Source organism: Hylobates moloch, unplaced genomic scaffold (genome assembly GCF_009828535.3).
Source record: "Hylobates moloch isolate HMO894 unplaced genomic scaffold, HMol_V3 SCAFFOLD_1, whole genome shotgun sequence".
Taxonomy (NCBI): Eukaryota; Metazoa; Chordata; class Mammalia; order Primates; family Hylobatidae; genus Hylobates; species Hylobates moloch.
Window position 1 is genome coordinate 19386304 of NW_026652276.1, and position 15845 is coordinate 19402148.

General features: G+C 41.9%; 1 protein-coding gene and 1 pseudogene across 3 annotated transcripts in view; one reads left to right on the forward strand and one right to left on the reverse strand.

Annotated features, from left to right (window-relative positions):
* Window positions 1-15845, reverse strand: part of SGPP2 (sphingosine-1-phosphate phosphatase 2) — a 126961-nt gene that overhangs the window by 92817 nt on the left and 18299 nt on the right. The gene's annotated exons all lie outside the window — the stretch shown is intronic.
* LOC116810241 (homeobox protein NANOG-like) lies at window positions 4946-5846 on the forward strand (annotated as a pseudogene).

Genomic DNA, 15845 nt, shown 5'->3' on the forward strand with positions numbered 1-15845 from the left:
AAAAAATAGCTAGGCATGGTGGCACTTGCCTGTAGTTCCAGCTACTTGGGAGGCTGAGGTGGGAGGATCACTTAAGTGGGAGGTCGAGGCTGTAGTGAGTCATGATCTCTCCACTCCACTCCACTCCAGGCTGAGTCACACAGCAAGACCCCATCGCAAACAAAAACAAAAACAAAACAAAAAACACAAAGAGGCACTCAATGGTCATTGGCTCCTAGAACCAGGTAACTAGGGTTCATATCCTGGACTTTCTGATTTAGGCCCCCTGCTCTGACCCTCCTCCAGCCATGTCCTTCCCTATGAAGCAAGAGAAGATGCTCAATTCTCTAGACCATTCATTGGCAATCCCATTTCCTACCCAAATGCCTGCACCTGCATCCCAGGCCTGCACAGGTCTCTGCCCCAGGTCTACCCTCCCTGGGGTGGAGGACGGCACAGACGTGCACTACCCTAGACTGGAGGCCTGGCTGAGGATGGCTGTTCATGCGGGAACACAGACCCAGACAGAACCCTTCTGTAGTCCTAGACAGTAGACAGGCTGCCTCTCTTACTTTGCTACATTTTAGTGTAAATCTCTAGGCCGAGAATTCTAAATTTGAACCTAACTTTCCAGGTCACATGAAGACACAGATGTGAAGACAGGAGGCCAAAACATTATATTTAACGGTTTGTTAGTTTAACAAATAACATTTAAATATTTTGACCTATGGAATCTCAGTCTATATTTGTGTGTTTACCTTAAAAGCTTGCAATTTTAGAGGTCACCTGATTGCTTTTTTCCTTCTACATCTGTCAGGTAATAAGAGAGTATTTCTGGTCTTCTCCGGAACATGCCATATTTTATAGGCATATATTAATGCATAGGCCTTACACATTAAAGGCCATCTCATCTTTTCATAACATCATACGTAATAAATACCAAGAATTTATTTTGGCTCCAAAACAATATAGGAAGTTTTAAGACAAGAAACATCTTAAACTTGTTTACCTTCATGTATGCCTCATATTTGCAAAACATGGTAGTTAAAAAAATAATACAACAGGAAATGAACAATAAAAAAACCACTGAATATTTTACAATATTAATAAAGTTTAAGGCTCCTCCTGGGCTACTTTTCTACTTATGAAGGATGGAGAAGCAAATCCTCTAGACAAAAATGCAAGGCTCTGGAGATTTTTTTTTTCTTTTTTTTTTTAAATAACAGAAACAGTTTAAATGGAACTTGGGGGAGGGCAGGGCTTAATGAGTTTAACCATGAGAGTTTGGAGTCTTTCATGGCACTTTGAAGCTTCTTAACAAATAGTTCAGGGACATAATCCTAGAAAGGGTGATTTTGTTACTGTTGTCACATGCAACCCATAAGTGGAGCAGGAGAGATAACCTTACTTTATTGCCCTCTTAAAATATTCTGCTTTGGGAATTATTTTTATTCGTTGTGAGTTGTGAAGCTGGGGCTGAGGTCATCACTTGCCTTTGCCTTCCATGAGCATACAGATGTCACCCATGTGTTGACAACTGGGTTGACTCCCACTCAGATCCTATTCTACCCCAGAAGATGCTTAGAATCTGCCATCCATCCTTTATGCCTCTTGTCATCTAGATTCCTTGTGGGAACTCTCCAGCTTTTTCTTTGTACTGAGGATTAGGTATAAATACAATAAATATGCTTCAACATTTCAATCATTTTAGACACCGGGGAGGTAGGAGAGACGGGGAAAATGATCTCAGATTAGACTATGAATTTGTAAGCTGCCATAGAGCTGTGCTGTTCAATATGGTATCCGTATGTGGCTATTTAAATTTAACAAAATAAAAGATCCAGGTCCTCAATAGCACCAGTTGCATTTCAAGTGCTCAACAGCCACGTGAGGCCGGTGGCTCCCAATATGGACAGTGCAATATAGAACATGTCCATCATCACACAAAATTTCCATTAGATGTGTGGAATGGGAGAGTCTGAGTGTTTTCTCCATCATCCCAGTCAAGCTTTCTTTTATTTACTCTAGGATCAGTACTACGATTTCCTATACCATCGCGTTTTTTGCAAATTAAAGCAATTTATTCTTAAATTCTAAAAGCAGATAATACTGATGGTTGCACAGCTTTGTGAATATACTAAAAACCTCTGAGTTGTACATTTATTTATTTATTTATTTATTTTAGAGACAGGGTCTTGCTCTATTGCCCAGACTGGAGTGTAGTGGCACAGTAACAGCTCACCATAGCCTCAAACTCCTGGGCTCAAGTGATCCTCCCACCTTAGCCTCCCAAGTTGCTGGGACTATAGACACATGTCACCACACCGGGAGAATATTTTTTAATTTTTAAAAACTTTTGTAGAAACAGGGTCTCGCTCTGTTGCCCAGGCTGGAGCACAGTGGTTCAATCATAGCTCACTGAAGCATCAAACTCCTGGGCTCCCAAAGCGTTGGGATTGCAGGCATGAACCACTGCACCTAGCCGAGTTGTACATTTTAGAAGAGTAAACTTCACGGTATGTGAGTTATATCCCAAGTTAAGAAAATAAAGCCTAATTAGTCAAATATCAAGTAATAATTTTATAATCACCTTGGCAAGTATCGTACAGAGCAGCCCAATGGTCTTACTCAAATGAAAATCAAGAAAATCAAATGAAACATTTTCATTTCTGAAAACAAACAATCTCCATCCTCCAGTGGCTCCTAATCACACTCAGAGTAAAGTGCCAATGCACAGCCATGGTCAAGGACTGAGATCTGACCTCTGCTCCTCTCTCCTACCTCCCTGCCTCTCCTTTTTTATGTTCCCACTCTGGCCTTCACTTGCTGTCTCTTACTCGAGCATTCCAGCCTCCCGAGCTTTGTCCTAAGCACGCTCTCCTCCTGGTTGGCGCCTTCGCATCTCTGAGATTCTATCTCCCCCACACATCTCCGTTCAGAGATGCCTTCTCTAGCCCTCACCTCCCTGGCTCCACATCATGACCCTGTTCTATCTTCTTCATACCTTTTAGCCCATCTGAAATTCTCTTAAACTTTTTTTTTTTAAGAGATTGGAGTGGTGGGGGTCTCACTATGTTGTCCAGGCTGGTCTTGAACTCTTGGGGTCAAGCAATCCTCCCGCCTTGGCCTCCCAAGTACCTGGGATTACAGGGTTATGCCACCATGCCCAGCCTAATTCTCTTACTCTTGTACCTGTTAGTTTTTTTCATCTAAACTAGACTTCAAGCTCCTTGAAGGCAAGGACCCTGAGCACCTTGTTCCTGCAGAATTCCTGGCATCAACACAATGGCTGTTGTTCTGCCCACCACGCAGTAAGCATTCAACAAATGCTTGTTGTCTGAAGAGACAGAGAAATAAAAGCAGAGCCCGCCGTTAGCACACACTCTGGTTAGAAGGTAGCCATCTACGGGTTCTTAATGACACCCAAGGAGCTTTGAAAAATACACATATCTGGACGCTATGCCAGGAGCCTGATTTACTAGATCTGGAGTGAGGTTCAAATTGGCCTGTTTTGTTTTTTTTTTTTAACAGCTCCACTGTTTGGTCCAATTGCCTCATTTTCAGAGAAGGGAATGAGGCTCACACTTGCCTGAGTTTTCAGCTAGTCGAGCAGAAGTCTGCTTGTCAAATCTAAGAAGCTCAGCTATCCAGGAACAAGTCTATGTGTGTTTCTGGTCCTCCATTACACTGTATCTGTGAAATCACTGTGGTTCACACTAAGGAAAATCTACTTTGACCCATAGGTCTGAAAGGGACTTTCATAACAGACCACTTCAGAATTTATCACGAGATAGAGTCAAGTTATCTCTGAACTTACTCCTTCCTCATCCAAGCTCTCCTATTATAGTATTGAGGTTTTCACCTTGGCAGAGAGTTGTAAGCACATTTTACCTTGCATGCTTTTCTCCAAAGTCAAATCCAGACAGAAGATATAAAACACTGAACATCAGTAATGGGAACAGCATCTCTCAAGAGCCACCTGAGTCATATTTTCTGTTATCTTTTTGAGAAAGATAAAAACCACCAGGTTCTCCTCTCTTTATCTTCAGATGCTGGCAGGTTAGAGAGAAAATTTTCTGATTTGTATTGGCAAAAATAATCATGAAGTAAAAATGCTTCAATGCTTCAATTTTTGAAGGATTCAAAAGGACCTCCTTGCTAGAGAGGAAAATTAAATGGTAATTGTTAACAAAAGAAAAAGATTACAAAATGCATCTACACTTTTGGAAATAAACCAAATGTTCTCTAGCATGCTTATCAAAAGAGGCAGGTCAGTACCATTGTTAAAAACCTGGGTTTCAATCCTTGCTTTACTATTCACTAGCTGTGTGGCCCTAGACAAGTGAGTTAATCTCACTGTGCCTCAGTTTTCTCCACTATAGAACATAAAATACAGTTGACCCTTGAACAATGCACGGGTTGGGGTGCTGACCCCCATGCAGTCAAAAAATCTGCATATAGCTTTCGGTTCCCTAAAAGCTTTACTACTAATAGCCTACTGTTAACTGGAAGCCTTACTTATAACATAAACAGTCAATCAATCATATTTTATATGTTCTATGCATTATATATTGTATTCTTATAATAAAGTAATCTAGAGAAAAGAAAATGTTATTAAGTAAATCATAAGGAAAATATATTTAATACTGATTAAGTGAAAGTAGATCATCACATTTTTTTTCCTTGTCTTCATGCTGAATAGGCTGAGGAGAAGGAGGAAGAGGAGGGGTTGGTTTTGCTGTCTTAGGGGTGGCAGAGGTGGAAGAACATCTGTCATCGACATTTTGCTGGACTGAGCTGGTTGCCTCCTGTTGTTGTGGAGGTGACTCACTTCATTCCAACTTCTTGATACTTTCACTTCTGGAGGTCACATTTCTCTAAGATCTTCCAGAAAAGTCTTAACGCTGCCTTAGCCTTTTTTCCAGTCCAGCTCTTAAATTTTTTCCTTCTCTTCCCCAGAAATAACATGAGTGTGGATCCAGCTTGTCCCCAAACCTGCCTTGCTTCAAAGCATCCGATTGTAAAGAATCTTCACCTATGCCTGTCATTTGTGGGCCTGAAGAAAACTATCCATCCTTGCAAATGTCTCCCGCTGAGATGCCTCACACTGAAACTGTCTCTCCTCTTCCTTCCTCCATGGATCTGCGTATTCAGGACAGTCCTGAATCTCCCACCAGTCCCAAAGGCAAACAACCCACTGCTGCAGAGAATAGTGCCACAAAAGAAGGAAGACAAGGTCCCGGTCAAGAAACAGAAGACCAGAACTGTGTTCTCTTCCACCCAGCTGTGTGTACTCAATGATAGATTTCAGAGACAGAAATACCTCAGCCTTCAACAGATGCAAGAACTTTCCAATATCCTGAACCTTAGCTACAAACAGGTGAAGACCTGGTTCCAGAACCAGAGAATGAAATCTAAGAGGTGGCAGAAAAACAACTGGCCACAGAATAGCAACGGTGTGACTCAGGCCTCAGCACCTACCTACCCCAGCCTCTACTCTTCCTACCACCAGGAATGCCTGGTGAACACGACTGGAAACCTTCCAATGTGTCCAGTCCTGGAAGCAATTCAAGCTGCAGTAACCACAGCCTGAACATCCAGTCCTGGAGCAACCACTCCTGGAACACTCAGACCTGCTGCACCCAGTTCTGGAACAATCAGGCCTGGAACAGTCCCTTCTATAACTGTGGAGAGGAATCTCTGCAGTCCTGTATGTAGTTCCAGCCAAATTCTCCTGCCAGTTTGCCTTGGAAACTGCCGGGGAAAGCCACAACGTAATAAAGCAGACAACTGGGTATTTTAGTACTCCACAAACCATGGATTTATTCCTAAACTACTCCACAAACATGCAACCTGAAGATGTGTGAAGGAGAGTGAAATTGATATTACTCAATTTGACTCTGGGCACTGGCTGAATCCTTCCTCTCCCCTCCTCCCTCATAGGATTTTTCTTTTTTGGAAACCACATGTTCTGGTTTCCATTATGCCTATCCAGTCAATTTGATGGAGGGTGGGGTATGGTTGAAGCCTAATCAGAGAGGTTTCTTTCTTTTTTCCTATTGGATCTTCCTGGAGAAAAGACATTTTAATAACCTTGGCTGCTAAGGACAACATGATAGAAGCTGTCTCTGGCTATAGACAAGTAGATCTAATACAGTCTGGATATCTTTAGGGTTTAGAATCTAACCTCAAGAATAAGAAATAAAAGTACAAATTGATGTGAAAAAAAAAAAGAAAATCTGTTATTAGTGATCCCAAACAGTTCAAATCCATGTTGCTCAAGAGTCAACTGTACTTACTTCACAGAGCTGTGAAAATTAAATGCATCTATGCCTGAGAAGCATTTAGACAGTGCCTGACATACAGAAAGTGCTGAGTAAAGAAAAGTTCTTGTTGATAATAATAATGATTACTCCATCCATCAGCATTAAACAACTGCTAGGCCATAAGTTTCCATGTATCTCTGCTACCATGCTCAGCAAACATGAAAAGATATTTTTGAATGTATAGATCTTTTCTCTTCTCTTCCTTCCTTTGATTAAGAGTTTGACATTTATCTTCCTTTACTTTTAGTCCCCTTGCATTGCCATCAATCTACAAACTGAGGCACAAAGCTGCGGGGAGCCTGTGGTCAGTGGGGAAGTCTAGCAAGTGTCGGATAAAAGCAAGGCTAGCTGGAGATGGCTGTGCCTCATGACACAACCCAGGGCTCAGCACATCAGCCCTTCAGACATCTGCTCCGCAGTTTCTCAGTCAGCCACACAGAGCGTGTAGGGTTTAGGTGCCTTGGGCACATCAAAATAATTCTGTACACACTTATGAGACCAGACAAGGAGGCAGCTGGAGTGTCTCGTGTGTGGTCACACACTTTCTAAATGATTGATATGACTTTCAAAGTATTCGCCATCAATGGGGTGAGAAGTAGATTATATCCACCTGCCCTTTTTTAGGTCACATGAAGAAACTAAGCTAATCATTTTACAGAGCACTTTTTTCCCTTCAAAATATCCCTCCAGATGATTGATTTCATAGGAACTTTGAAAATTGTTTCTGGACAGTTTGGTTTTAGTGGGGAGTTTTGTTTAAGTCTCTGATTACAATTTTTTTTCTCTCTTTTTGTATGGTTTTTATTCATTTGCTACTTTTCATTAAAAGCAAAGAAATGGGGGGAAGGGAATGTTGGAATTCCAGTTAATTAAGACAATAAAAATGTATTATGCATTTGGTCAAAATACATTTTCTATATTATGAAGGAAATTCACAAAGAGGTTGTTGTTTATAAATCAATATGAAGTAAACATTAAATAGCTAAAAAAGATGCAGAAAATAAAAAGAAACCCATTACCCCATTCATCCAGAGAGCTCTTGGAACTAAAGAAATGCTTTCACCAGAGTTTGAGTTCTAGGATGCATGGGAAAGCCAGTGAGAAAAGTGAGGCTCTCTTCCTGTCTTTCTCTCAAACATGGCAAAGGTTTGGTACCAACCCCCTTTTCAAACCCCAGGATTTGGTCTGGGAGGGACAGGGAAGCTATGGCATCCAAGGTAGAACCTCCCCTCCAGGTTCCCATTAGGTCATCTGCCAGCTGTGTCTCTCTCAATGCACTTTTTTGTTTAAGAGAATGCACCATCAGTAAGCAATCCAATTCACACCTGAATCACTGAACTTGCAGATCCTGGATGAAACCGATCTTACTGCTTTTGGAGGTGGAGTCTGTCCACCAACCTGAGGATAACAATTGTTTCATCCTCAGCTATGTCCAGTTGACTTCTGCAATGATATCTATAGAAACTAACGATATCTGTAGAAAATGATAGCCTATAACTAATTGATGGAAGGAAAGATAAAAGAAGAGAAAGATGATTATTTGGAAAATTTCCAGAAATGGCTATGCTGCTACTAAAAGGAGCTTCAACAATGTTAAAGCCATTAGTCCTAGGAAGGGCAGACTCTTTAAGCTGCTTGGTGCAAATGAGAAGATGGATGTTATTCAGGCAATGGCTGATGTCACCTCCATCTGCCAGGCATGGTCTGCTAGTAAATAGCGTGGGGTGCTGGAACAGCGAGTGAGTGCTTTCTTCGTCTCAGAGGAGGCAGAAATGTTTGATGCTGCAGGACAAAACACAGTCTATATTTCATATTCTAGTTTCTCTTAAGTGGATGATTCCTTTTAGATTGAAGCACATGAAATTGACAATATTTGATTATTGTTGATACACAAAAATGTCAGTTTCTTATGGTTCAGCTCATAAATATAAATATAGAGGTTTTCCATTTTAAAAGACAAATTCTGCCACCTCAAACCCGTGTCTGAACTTGGAGAGATGCTCATTCCCATACTTGCTAGCAGGGCCAATGGACCAAGGTGACCTCACAGATCAGAGGTCACAAACAAGCGCCCTGCACATGGAATTATGACCCACAGATCTACGTTCCCCTTGATACACACATAACTGGCTTTTAGAAAATTAGTTGCCAGAATTTTAAAACTCCCCAGATTTCATACTGCTTTTGAAAATCAGCTTGGCAGCAGTGCGCATTCCCACAGTCCTTGTGATAAGAATTGGCTAACATGGTGAAACCCCATCTCTACCAGAAATACAAAAAATTAGCCAGGCATGGTAGCGGGTGTCTATAGTTCCAGCTACTTGGGAGGCTGAGGCAGGAGAATCGCTTGAACTCGGGAGGTACAGGTTGAGATCGCACCACTGCACTCCAGCCTGGGTGACAGAGTGAGACTCCGTCTCAAAAAAAAAAAAAAAAAAATTGGCTGACCTGAGTAAAAGCTGCGTCCTTAGGATGGGGCACGTGTTCTCCAAGTTCATCAGAGTTGTAAACCTGACCATTTTTGTTTTCCACCTGGCCCAGGTGGGCTTTTCAGTCCTAGGTTAACTAAATGAATTTGTGTTCGTGCGTCCTCACCCAAAATGCCAAAGCCTGCAATCAAAATGTCAAAAAGTGGATGATGTTCTGACCAGTTAACCGTGAGCCCTTTTCCCTTCTCCACATAGCAGCCCCACCCTCAATGTCTTAGAGAAGGTTCATTTGGTTTCAAGGACCAGATGGGTAGAAAGGGAGAGAGACAAGACAGAACGCACAGTGGGAAGGCAGCATCTGTAGTCATCTCGCAAACAAGAGCATGTTTTCAGAATCTCCACAGACGGGAATTCTACACCCTCTCTCTGTAATCCAGTTCTAATGTTGAGCAACCTTCACGATCAGGAAATGCGGCCATAAATAACCCAAATCCTTCATGCAGCTTAAACCCATTTCCTCTTACTCGCTGCTCAGTGGAGCTGGGGAACAGCTGGTCACCGTTCTCTGTACCAAGTCCTTTGTCAACTGGATGACTGGATTCTGGCTCTGGACTGCTGTCATAATTAGGAGCCTGACTGGTTCCATATTGCGCTGTCTGCAAAAGCATGTAACATGGGAAGATAAAATTTTGAGCATGCTGTGCCATCAGGGGAACAGTGCCTTATCATGTCACCAGGCTGTTCACAATTTATAAACTTGTGAATTTGAGATTTCTGCATGGAAAAGCATGTCTTTCTGAGGCTAGCTCTGCAATGTGAGCATAACAAAAAATAATGCAAAGAGTTTCTAAATGCTACCAACAAAAACAACACAGCGTTTATTAAGCATTTCCTGTGCTCCCATTATCTGCCTTATCTCACATGCTCTCCGCTACAACACAGTAGAAACTCTGCAGGTGGGGAAACTCAGTCCCATAGAGGCTAACTTGCCCGTGTTTATGCACCAACAAGTGGGAGAGTAAGTGTGCAAACCCAATCAGTCGGAATCCAGAGCCTGTGCTCTTTTCAAACATCCCTCCAGCTTGCACACAAAGCAGGTGCTGGTACGTCCCACATGGCTCATGGCATGGTGGGGTACAGTCCTTTTGTTTGAACAACCACACTTGGCAAGCAGAGACCAAGAAGTCATGGTAAAAATCATGCATTGAGTGTTCCTGATGTAGAGCAAAGATAAAACTCCAAAGAGCTTTATGGTACAGAGCTTGAATTCTTCTCACCGAGTCCCATGAGAGACTCCAGCTCTCCACTTAGATGCAGACACCAAATGTTTCCCCAATTCCCAGCTGCATGACGTATTCCCAAGCATGTGCTTTGGAGTCCAACCTAGATCATAAGCGAGGTTCTGCCGAATACCACCTGGTCACTTGGGATTCTGGCTGGCCTGCCTCGGCATCCTTGGCAATAAAATGGTGACAAGAGAAATTGCTTTGTGGTGTTGGAGATACACCTCTCTTGCTCTCTCTGTTCCCTTGTTTAGCTACAAGTTTTCTTGCTGTGCTTATTTCTACCTGACATTATTTGTTATGTGCCCCTCTGGTTATTTTTTTTACCTCCTTCACTAACCTGTGAGCTCAGCATTGAAGAGGCTTTGCCTGTTTTACTCACCACTGTATTCCCAGTGCCTAGCTCAGTGGCTGGCATATAGTAAACATTCAATAAATATTTGTAGAATGACTAGGTTCTCAGTAGGAAAATTACATGAATTAAACGAAACCATCTATGTAAAATGTAGTAAAGCATAGTTCTTCTCACTTTTCATAGGGTTCTCTCCTTCAAATGGAACAATCTGTTATTTAACTTTTATGTGTCTGATTAGTCAACCTCTGTTCCCTCTATGGTTCTGCAACAATCACTCTAATTTTCTCTTTTATTATGGATCCTTGGCCCAGATATCAGGGGTTCTTTACTGCCTACAACAAAACCTCCTGAATGCCCAGGAACTCAATTTCTCAAAGCATAGCACACAGACACTATTAATTGCTTACCGGACACTACCCACTTTCTTGTGGCTTGTTAGCAGAACTCAAACTCAGGCCAAACCTCAGGCAATAGTGCAAGTCAGTCTGGCAATTCAACTTCCTTCTTTCCCAACCTCCTTTGCAATTAGGGGTGGCCATGACACTCAGTCCTGTCAGTGAGAAGTAGGGAGGTGGGTGGGTCAGGGGCAAGATCTTCTGGATATGCTTTTGTTTTCTTTATAAAAAGGATACAGGCAGCCATCACTACTCCACCTTGTTCCTAGCTGGAACATGGTTCTGATGTCAGAAGCAACAGCAGCTATCTTAGCATATGAGGCAACAAGCCAACAGGCAAAACACGGAGGAGCATAAAGAAAGAGGCGGCTTGAGTCTGATGATATTGTGGAGCAGCTGAGCAAATGTCAGCATTCACCAGCCTCTAACCTCTTGTTCTATGAGAAAAAAATTAAAATTTCAAGCAACTATTAACAGGGATTACTGTCACCTATAGCAGCAAAAATTTCTTTACTACTGAGTTTACGGACTTCCTTTACAACTTAATCCTTCTTTTTTCCATATTTTCTCATCTATTTCAGTAACATTACCATCATGCCCCAAATCCTTCAGGCTCCAAATTTTGAGTTATCATTGGATACGAAGGACAAAGAAGGCATCCATCTCTGAGTCCTGTCAATCTGTTCAAAATGGCTCAATCAAATCAATAAGGATATCCACATTAAATATTTATTCCAGTGTTTACATTAGCCAAAAATGGAAAGGATCTTAATTGGCTGGCAGAGATAAATCATGATGGATAATGAACAGCCAATGAAATAGTGATTAAAGTTTTGTACATGAATGCTTATTGATGTGGAACAAAGCTAAAGATGGACTTATACATTAGAAAATTAAGCTGGAAAACCATATTTTTATTAAAGATGGATATAACCCATACATAGAAAACATTATCTAGAAAGATATTCCTCCGGATAGCAACAACAAGTAACCCTCAGGGTTCTGGGTACTCAGATTGACTGTTTCATTTAAAACTTTTGGCTATTTATAGTTCCTACATTAAAAACATACTGCTTGTGCAATAAGAAAAACAGTTTTCTTGGGTTGTTTGTTTGTTTTGTGTTTGGTGTCTCTGACTCGTCCCTGTCTCTCCACTCTCCTGCCATTACCAGCATCCAAGAAATCCAAGGTGACTGAAGTCACCACCTTCCAATGGCTCCTCTACTTCTTATCTCTCACTATTTCAACCTACACCATACTCAGCTCCCTCATCACCAACACTCTTCAGGCTACCCCCCGATTTAAAATTAACAATGACCGATTTCTCTAGGTATAAGACCCCAGAGTGTTCATCTAGCATTCAAGGGCAGATTGAGTGGACCTGTGACTTTATTTCCACTCGTTCCTCTGCTCTTGTCAGTCCCCAAATGTTCCTTCCACATGGCACATTTAATCCCACTTCTGGTTCTTTGCTCTGTAGTTCTGCCCTTCTGGAATGTTCTCTCCAACTCTTCTGACAATCTGAACCCTTTACATTCTGCAAAGCCCACTGTAGCCTTTCTCATCAGCCTAGGCCAAGCAGGAAGCTCCTGGGATGGTACCCAGATGATGAGGCAGGTAGTAGATCCATCTAAGCCTGGCACTGGGAGGATTCAGAGGAGAGGACATCAAAGGCTTCGGGGTCTGCAGAGCAGGCACAGAATAAAAAGACTTCACACCTAATTGCTGGTCATCAGCCTTTTCCACACATCCTCCCATCGAAAGCCACAGCTCTGTATGGTCTAATCGTTCCAAAGTGATTCTGAGCCTCGCCTCTGGGGACTGCCCACTACATCAGGGAGCATTAGACAGGGGCATCCTAGTCCCAAGGGTAGCACAGTCCTTCTCCCTCAGGAACCATGGCTATTCTCCTTCTCTCTGGAATTTTCTAGGCCAGGAGTAGTGAATTCAAATGCCTACGTGGGTCAAGCAAGTGGTGTGAGTCAGCAAAGCAACTGCAGGTGTGGGACAAGAGGGAGCCCTGGGGACTGAGGGAGTTGCTGTGGTGCAAGGAAGCAACTGGAACTGGAAAGCAACCTCTTATGGTTATGCAGGAATGCAAGCCAGTGCTGCTACAGCTCCCATTGTCTCAAAGAACAGAAGGCAGAAAGTTTAGAAAGGCTCTACTAGTAAAGCTATGTGTGAACAAAGTATGTCAGTGGTCAATGTTTGGTTCAACAAGTCCTGGTTTGTGACCCCCTGCTCTGAGGTTCAAGGAGGTCCACCAAGTTCAGCAAGGCCAGGCTCCAGCAGCAGCAGCAATTAGTTACTATCTTCACCTTACACAGGATGATCATTACCCATGGGGGCTCCACAGAAGTGGCCTTATTCTCATAACTTTGCTCAGAGTCAAGGACCTCTAACGGATCCTCTCTTCCTGGTCCCTGGACAGTTAACTGTCTCCTGGGTCGGGGTCTGGCCAGGGACTAATTGGAGTCTGGATGCTCGCATGCTCAAAGCTTTATCTTATTACCCACGCTCACAATTTATTTTCCCATCTTAAAACACTCTTAACATAATATTTTAGTCTTATGCATGAATCCATACTTCATATACTCTAATAAAAAAAACTCCAAGGACTTTTTTCCCCAAAGCTACAATGTATTGTTTTCCAAAGCCTGAGACCTTCTGCTGCACCTAGTTCTATCCTTGCTAAGTTTGAAATCCTCTTAACATTTCTATCAGGAATCTTGGAGGCAACGGCACTCAAAATTGTTGATTTGGTGTTTTCTTATGGGGAATCAAGGACTCTGAGAAAAAGAGATCTTGTTCAGATGAACTTTGAGAAAGAATTTGTCCTTTTCCCTCATATGTCCTGCTCACCTGTTTACCTGTCTCCACCAATGCACTGAGAGCTCTTCAAGAGCAGGGACCAGCAGGCGTATCCACCCCAGAGGGTTCACAGTCTAGCACCTTGTATCCACTTGATAGATACTGGCTGAATATTAATAGTGTTATTTCAGAATAAGAAACTCTCTAAAAATTTCCACAACTCAGTAAGTGTAGATGAAAAGAAGCAGAACCTGGAAAAGTATTTTTATGGCAAATGATTGGGTGCCACAGACCACTAGAAGGAAGGACTGCCAAACTCCTACCATGCAAATCCTGGAAAACAATATGGCTGAATGCTTCCCTATGCCACAATGCAACAATTTAAAGCACATGATTAGCTCAATCTAGAGTCTACCCTTATGAGGTGGCATAAGAAAGTAGATCTGCACCATCTGTATGGTCCCAAGGTCCCTTGTCTCCCATCACCCACGCTCTACAACAAGAGAGGAATTTCTTCTTGGAAAAGACACCTTGTCGGATTAAAATAACAGAAGTGCCATTAGTAGTAGTAGCAGCAACAGCAGTGTTGGTGATGGTGGGATGGTAGAGACCATAGTAAAAATAACCTTTGAAGGCTGACTTGACACCAAATACCATGTGTTCAGCACTTCCACAGGTGATCTTATTTACATCTCAGAACTCTAGGAGGAATATGTGATTATTTCTCCCCATTTCACAGATAAGGAAACCAAAGTGGTAGAGGTTACAGTAGAGGTTACATGGCATGTTTTAGATGTGTAAGAAGCCAAGCACCATCTTAGCCTATTACACTGCCTCCCCTGCAAAATACAGCACAGACACGGAACACACAGACCTCTGTGAGGGGCCGTGTGAGGCCCTGAAGGGCTCACTATAGCAAAGATCCCTGTAGCACACAACCTAAGTCAACAGCAGCAAAACCAATGGTTAAAAAAACACACAAGTGGAAAACAGACAATATCTACTCTTGGCACAACACAGACCTGCAAAGAAAATACCCGAGAGAAGAAGTGCCAGAGGGAAGAGCAACAGGAAAGAAAATTGTCATTATTCCTTTTCTCTATGGTAGCCCCTCGTAAATCCTTTTCTTCGGAAGTAAAATAAGCTAAAGAAACCCAGATACTGCATGTTCTCATTAATATGTGGGAGCTAAACATTGGGTACACACAGACCCAAGGATGGGAACGACAGACACTGGGGATTTCAAAAGCGGGAAGGGAAGGAGAGGGACAAGGGTTGAAAAACGACTCATCAGGTACTGTGGTCACTACCTTGGGCGGTGGGATCGTTAGACACCCAGACCTCAGCATCATGCAATACACCCATGTAACAAATCTGCATATGTACTCCATGAATCTAAATTAAATTTTAAAAAATAAGTAAAATAAAGCTGAAATTTAAAAACAACATGATTCATAGGGCAAAGCTGAGAATTGTTTCAATCCATGATGCAGCACTTCTGCTTCACCAGACAATTGCCATTCTGGTAATATTTCCAATTTTAAGATTGTGACAATTTTTTTAGAGGAGGAAACATTAAAAATGTCACTTTCGAGCATGGGTATTTTATAAAGGTCACTACAAGCAATGTGACAATTACTTCGGAGGCATTCCTTACTATAATGTCATGATTCAATATTTGATCGTTCTGATTTCAGGTTTGTTCAGCGAGGCTCCACTCTGACTGATCTATTGACTCCTGCTGAGCTTGTGGTCTGAATCTTAATACTGAGGGCTACAAAACTGTCTGCTCTGAGGAAGGGTAAATTCAAGGGTCCCCTGAGACAGATCTTTCCAATGTTACACCATTATATTAGAGTGGATTCAAAAACCATTAGATACTTCAGAGTTCAAATACTAATACAGAAACACGTTGCAAAAAGAAACTACATTTTGGTTTCTTAAAAATCATTTTAGATTCTTAGCCAAAAGAAACTCATTAAGTAATCACCTAGGGGACTAGGTATTTTATATGTTCAAGGATATTTGCATAATTAGTCAAATTTTATGATACTGGTATCTAACACAGACATGAAGATGAATTACACAAATAAATTGTTCAGTGTTTTTCTGTACTTACGAAAAACATCACCCAACAAAGCCAAAAAAGGGAGAAGATAAAAAGATACTTTTAAAACACACCAGTATAAAAAGTCTACCAGATAATATTTTATGTCTGCTATAAGTACTAAGTATTGTTATTTAATCCTACTTTAAAAATCCCTTTA